Source organism: Lontra canadensis, unplaced genomic scaffold (genome assembly GCF_010015895.1).
Source record: "Lontra canadensis isolate GAN:19392208 unplaced genomic scaffold, GSC_riverotter_1.0 scaffold34, whole genome shotgun sequence".
NCBI classification, from domain to species: Eukaryota; Metazoa; Chordata; class Mammalia; order Carnivora; family Mustelidae; genus Lontra; species Lontra canadensis.
This window is the reverse complement of record NW_022631028.1, coordinates 4,389,760-4,396,504: the sequence shown is the minus strand read 5'-3', so window position 1 is coordinate 4,396,504 and position 6,745 is coordinate 4,389,760.

Genomic DNA, 6,745 nt, shown 5'->3' with positions numbered 1-6,745 from the left:
GGGATTGAGCCCCCACACTGGGCTTTCTGCTTGACGGGAAGCCTGCTTCTCTTCCTCTCTCTCTCTCTCTCTCTCTCTCTCTGCCTGATGCTCTGCCTACTTGTGATCTCTGTCTGTTAAATATATAAATAAAATCTTAAAAAAAATGAGACTCCTAAAATGTTATTGCAATTTGAGCTCAGTCTCAGCCAAGGACTGCTCATAGACAAGGAAACTCAAAAGATGCTGAACTGGACTTTCTGATGGAGACCTTTTCTTTCCTCCAGGAACCACCCCAGACTTTGGCCAAGGTTTCCAGTTTATGAGTGTGCATGCAGTTATGGCTAAGCTGTCTGCTTCCATATAGTCCACCTCACTGGCCATGCAGTAGCCCCTAATGGTGACACTGGGACTCAATTACCTCCTAGGAATAGCCACAGGCAGACTGGGAGCCCAATGTCTTTTACTACAACTTTAAGTCCTTCTTTCAGGCAAAAGGAAACCAATACCAAGTAGGAACGTGGAACTGAAGGAAGAAAGGGAGAACACAAAAATGATACATACGTGGGCAAACATAAAGGATTTTTTCCTTATTTTTTAAAGTTTTAAAAAGTACTTGGATACATTAAGCAAAAATAGCAACACGTAATGGGGTTTGTAGACTATGTAGGAGTAAAATATATAATAGTACGAAAGAGAAAAATGTTTGAAGCAATATAATGTTTTTTGAAGGTAGGCTTTGATAAATATGTATTGTCAATTCTAGAGCAACCACTAAAAAGTAAAGAGGAAGAATCAATAAGCCAATAGTAAGATAAAATGCAATAAACCATAGTCAATTCAAAAGTGGGCTAGGAAATAGTACAAATGGAATGAAGAACACATCAGACAAATAGAAAATAATAAAATAGATTAACATAACGATAATCACATTAAATGTAAGTGGTCTAAACATTCTAATTAAAATGTAGAAATTATTAAATTGGATTAAATAGGAGATTCAACTACATGCTGCTTACAAGGGAATTATTTTAAATATAAAGACAGAGACCAGTTAAAATTAAAAGGATGACAAAAGACAGACCATGCAAACACTAATCAAAAAGTAGTAAGAAAGATGATGGGCTGAGATTTGGGGTTGAATCTTAGCTCTGTTGCCTACTCAGTGGTGAATATAGGCAAGTCACTTCTTTGAGCTTCAAATTTTCTTCCATTTGTTTGAAGTGAAGCTAAGAGAACCTGTCCCATGGGATTGTAGTATAATTTAAATGAGTTAATCATACTAAGCACGTGACTTAGTTCTTAGCATATTTTAAGTGCCTAATAAATAATAATTGTTGAATTGGTATTAATGTTTTTAGCTTTGTTGTATTAACCTCTAGACGTGACCCTCTGAAAGAGCTTGTCAAATAGTTATGGTCTCCGAGAAGTTTCTTGTTCAGTCTGGGTCGTGAGATTCCAGCAAGCATGCAGAAGGAATTTGTATTTCGGAGGCTGAAAAACAAAATTCAGTCTGCAGTACAAGTTGGTTAGGCAATCAGAGTCACTGCGGAGCTCTTGGAAAAGATCGATTGGCCTTATCTTTGAGTAGAGCTGGGACCGTCTGTCATCCCGGAGCTGATGGGAGGCTGGCTTCGCTCAGCCTCTAAAGAGATGGGATGTGCCCTGCTTGATGTGGAAATGTCTGGATAAGTGAGTGGATAAAGGCAGGAAGGACACCTGGAAACTGCAGGGCATACTTGCTGTCAGTGGGTGAACAAGAAGGGAGCATCCGTTCTCCCAGTTCTGCTGTGACGTTACGTGAAGATAATGTAACACAGATGCTCGGGATAAATAATTCAGAGGAAAACAAGAAACATAAGACCCGGGCACCGTGAGCAGCAGCCAAGATATCTGTGGAAGCAGCTCTGGTGCACCCTTGTTCTGACAAAGTCTGCGTTTAAACTTTATATCCAGATGTGAATCCTTAATAGGAAAGCGCAAACATAGTAATTCCACTGGGCTGGAAGCCATGTGATGGGTTCAGCTGAAGCTGTTGCCTCAAGTACCTGTTTTCCAAGAACGTTGCCTTTTTCTTCCTTGCAAGCAACCGCCCTCCCTCCGGGTTTCCTTGCCACAGCATGCGCCCAACAAAGATATCTCAGTGTCTCCCTAGACAACCAAATATTGAATTCTGATTTTATGGAATAATAATACTTGATGATCCATACTGTTTATTGGGCAGCTGGCACATGGCACTGTACTAAGTACCTGCTCCATTTTATTATGTTTAATCCACACAAGCATCCTTGGAAGAAAATTATATTATTTTTCCATTTTGGAATAGTAGGAAACTGAGGTCAGAGAGGTTGTCACATATCCAAAGCCATACAGATAGGAAGTGGTAGAGTAAGAAACAAACTCTGGACACTCTAACTCAAAAGACTGATCTCTTAATCACTGTTGCCCTACTCCATCAGCTCTATAATCATTAGGAACGTTCTTTCAATGCAGGATGATCACCCAGTGACTGGCAGCTCCTATAACCATGAGTTTTAAAACTTGCAGAATGACACACGGCATGAACCTCACTGGCACAACTTCCTGCTTTCTGTCCCCCTTCTTTCAGTTCCTAGCGAGGTTCCTTCCCATAGACAAGTCTCCTAACCTCTCTGAACCTCATTCCCCAGTAGAATCACCATGCCTGCCTCATGGATCCTGGTGGAGATGAAATAAAATAATCCATGGAAAGGGCACAGTTACCAGTGCATGGGACATACAAAATACACACAAAAAGTAGTAGTAATTAGTGGACAGCTGACAACTGCTTACACTCCTCTCTTTCCCTCTACATATGGGCATCAGCTATGTGGTTATCTTGGTCAAGTCTAAATGAAAAGAGGGAATTTGTCCTGAGCAATAGTCAGTGATTGTAACCTTTTAAAGAAAATTATTTCTGGGGTTTTGCTTTGTTTTTTGAAGGCAGGGATGGGAGGCAGGTAGAGGTCATCGGGGATGGAGTTACATCTCCACAGGATGGCGATGAAATCTTGTGATAAGATGGCATGTGAGGCAAAATGCCCACCATACTTCCAGGAGAAATCAGGCTTGCCAAAGATGAAGGTTCATGGAGGCAGTGGTCCGGGTGATTGCCCACTGGAGCCTTGTGGAAATGTGTCTCAGAATTGGGATGCCTGCTAGGCAAGGAGAATGAAGGGACATGAAGGATGGCACCAACCTTTACCATATCCCCTGGCTTGACTGAATGACTGCCCCAAGCTGTGTTTGTTGGTTGGAAACAGGCAGAAGGGGAATGGAATCACTCACCATATGTGAGTAAAATATGTATAAACAAAGCTGCAATTTATTGTGAAATCAAATCCACATGCTTCCTTTTTATCATTAAAGTTTTAAAGTAGATAGAGAAGGGCATGAACCAACCAAACTTCTTAGCCAAGACCACCGGTTGAGGAAATAATACCACCTTAATATTTTCAGATGATAACAAACATCTCTTCTGCATATGGAAACCAACACACATCTATCTCCAAAACACTTGTTTTTATTATTCAACTGATGATGCCACAAACAGAGCAGTCTTATTTGAAGCTCCCAAACTATAGATTTCATAAATGATAACACATAACATAATCTAAAACAAGTTTTAGTATCTCATTTTCCGTCCTTTCGTGACACAGCATGCTTTTGGAAGAAAGACTTGTGCTTTTACACATATTCAGGAGAATTCTTTTAAGTATAGAGCAGAAGACTATTTTAAAAGTCAGCCTGTCTGATAGACATCCTTTACTACTTCTGTGGTTAATTCGATATAAAGTCCAAATTTTATATCATTTCTACCCTTCTGAGGCCAGGGAAGTAATAGCGAGGTATAGAGATGGTTTTGTAGGTATCCCATACTACTTGCCATTTTCCCTCTATGTTCATATTTGATTTTATTTCTTGGGACTTTTAGTTACTTTGTGAGTGTTTATTTTCTACCTCCAGTAATGTTTTAAGCAGTGAAAACTATATTGCACTTGAATAAACAAGTACCTTGTATACCCATGCATAAATTTACAGACACACACACACACACACACACACACACACCTTAAGGGTATAAACATAAGGAGACTTTTTCAGCTTCATGATTATGGGTACCCCTTTCGTGAAATGTTATATAAATACTGATTTCTCTTAATTACAAAGCAATTATATAAATTTTCTTATACTGAACTGATTGATCATTGAACATTATATCAAAAACCAATGATGTACTATTATACCTTGGCTAATTGAATTTAAATTTAAAAATAAAAGCTTAATAGCTAACACTTAGCACTTAGCTAGGCACTGTGATAAGCACTCTATTTAATTTTATCATGAAAACAACCCTATAAAGTAGGCACTATAATCATGTCCGTTTTTCAGAAGAGGAAATTGCGGTGTAGAACAACTACATAATCCTCCTAAGCTACTCATCCTGTCAAATGGGAAAGAAGTGATGAAAATCCCCTCTGCCTCTCCCCCCAATCCTTTTGTTAGTCTCTTCACTACCTTGTCTTTCGTAGAGATGATCTAACCAGCTCATTCACTAATGGAGGAGGCCCAGGGAGGTGAAATAGACTGCCCACCATTTCTGAGCAAATTTTTAGGAATAGAGCCAGGGCAAACATTTGGGTCTTCCGATTCTCCATCCAGTGCTTCCCCCCCTCCGCCCCCCAGCTCTTCAAAGTTGCTTCTTTTTCTCTCCAAAGTTCACAAATCCTCTTGCGGTTGAGGAGGGCTTCAAATATCATTTCTGCTCTTTCCCTTCCCAAGAAAATCAGCAGCCGTGCTGTGGTCAGAAGGGCAGGCACAGTGCTGACTCTGGAGAGCATCCTGTGTTGATAAAGACAACAAGAGAAAGCACTGTCTCTGGGAGCACTTTGAAGCCATAGGAAATCCCCAGAGGGCACAGGCTGATGGAGCACCGGTTGCTCGTTTTGTCCTAAAATTCCCTGAGATCCTGCAAGGGGTCTCCGAGCACCTTTTAGAGCCCCGGCCCATGCTTGCTGTTCCTTGTGCTGTTCCTCCTGCCCTAGACCAGATGCCGTTCATTTCTGAGTCGACATCTGGCGTTGTCAGGGTACTTAACAGTTGCTGATTGGTAATGTGAACGGAATATACTGATGGCTTTCCCCCAAGCGCTTTAAGGTAGAAAAAAGAGAGGAAAGAGAGAAAATGTTTATCTGTAATAGTATTTAAATGTGTTTGTTGCTTGTTTTGTCTCTCTCCCTGTTCAACTGTACGTAATAGAGCTACAGAGTTTGCATAATTATCTACCTAACACCTGTCTCCATCCTCAGGACACGAACTCCGTGAGGACAGGGACCCTGTCTCTTTGCTCCCCCACTGCATCCCCAGGACCCAATTTCCTATCAATCAGGGCAATAAATAGTTTTACCTAAGAGGTCAAGGTCTGAGGGTGACCACAAGAAAAAATGCAACATCTCAGCTAGATGTACTGAAGCCACAGAACATTGTCCTCCCATAATAAGTTATTGCTAACTTCAGGAATGCATTTTGCTTGTCTTTGAACATGTGCTGTACACACAGAGAAAGACGGAAACCACTAGTGTGGAATTTGAAATGTTAATACTATCTGCATTAGAAAGAACGAAATAGATGAGTTCTAGAGTAACAGACTGGAGGAAAGCTAATCCCAAAGGCATGTCTTATACCACACATTAGGAACCACTGAGTACTTACATATCCTCCGAGCACAGAACAGCACCCAAAAACTCTCGCTCCCTACTTACACCAAATCCTTTTACTAATCATGTGGGACTAGAAATGTTTCTGGGGTGACCTTGATGACTCATAGCTGCTGAGAAATGGACAGAAGAACATATTAATTCCACCTAGCTTCCCACGCACAGGAATGCTGATGGTTACAGTCTTTGGCAAGCCACTGGGCAAATTAGTGGTGTTCAAATTCCCATATAAACTCTCAGCCACTAAAGTCAGTTGAGTTCTAACAATGCAAGAAATAAAGATTCGAGAGTCATGTGCCACAGAGCTGCAGAATTTGGTAATGGTGGTCCATCATTGACAGAATGAGCTCTATTTTGCTGGGAGTGGAAATAACAGCCAGTGGTTCATGTTCTTTCTCTCTTAGTACCATCATTAAGTGCATAGTTGGGGAAAAAAAAAATCAGACTTCTCCTCTGGAAAACAATAGCAATAAAAAAAATATTTTAAAGGAAGATACAACAGTGTCTTCTCTCCCTAAAAAGTTTTATGAGTTTCCTTTCCTGAATGAAGCTATAAGTTTTTATTCAGGAATGATAAAAGAGAGTTTGATGCTTTTTCATGAGTTCTTTATTCAGGGCACTGTCTTCCATTAGAAAACTGAGAAAATGGTATCTTAAAAGCCTGGGAATTTTGTTTCCAATTTGTCCTCATTTTGGTAGAAAATTTGAGGGAAAACTAAGAATTATGTTTTTGACCTTTTCTTCTGGTTAATGGATTTTTTTTTTTTTTAGCCCAAGTCATGTTGGCAAAAGAATCCTACACTTTGATTCTGCAGTGCATAGGCATTACAGTATGACATGGATGTGACATTTAATGTTTCATGCCTTGCATATTAATAGAGGGGGTAGTAAGAAAGAGCTGTCCTGAGGGCAAAGCAAGACTTAAATTTTTCTTCAAATGTTCATCACTTTTCTGCTCTCATCTCAGAGGGGATTATACTGCCCGAATAGCTGTAGGCAGACATCCTTTGCAACCTAGCTGCAGCTCTGAG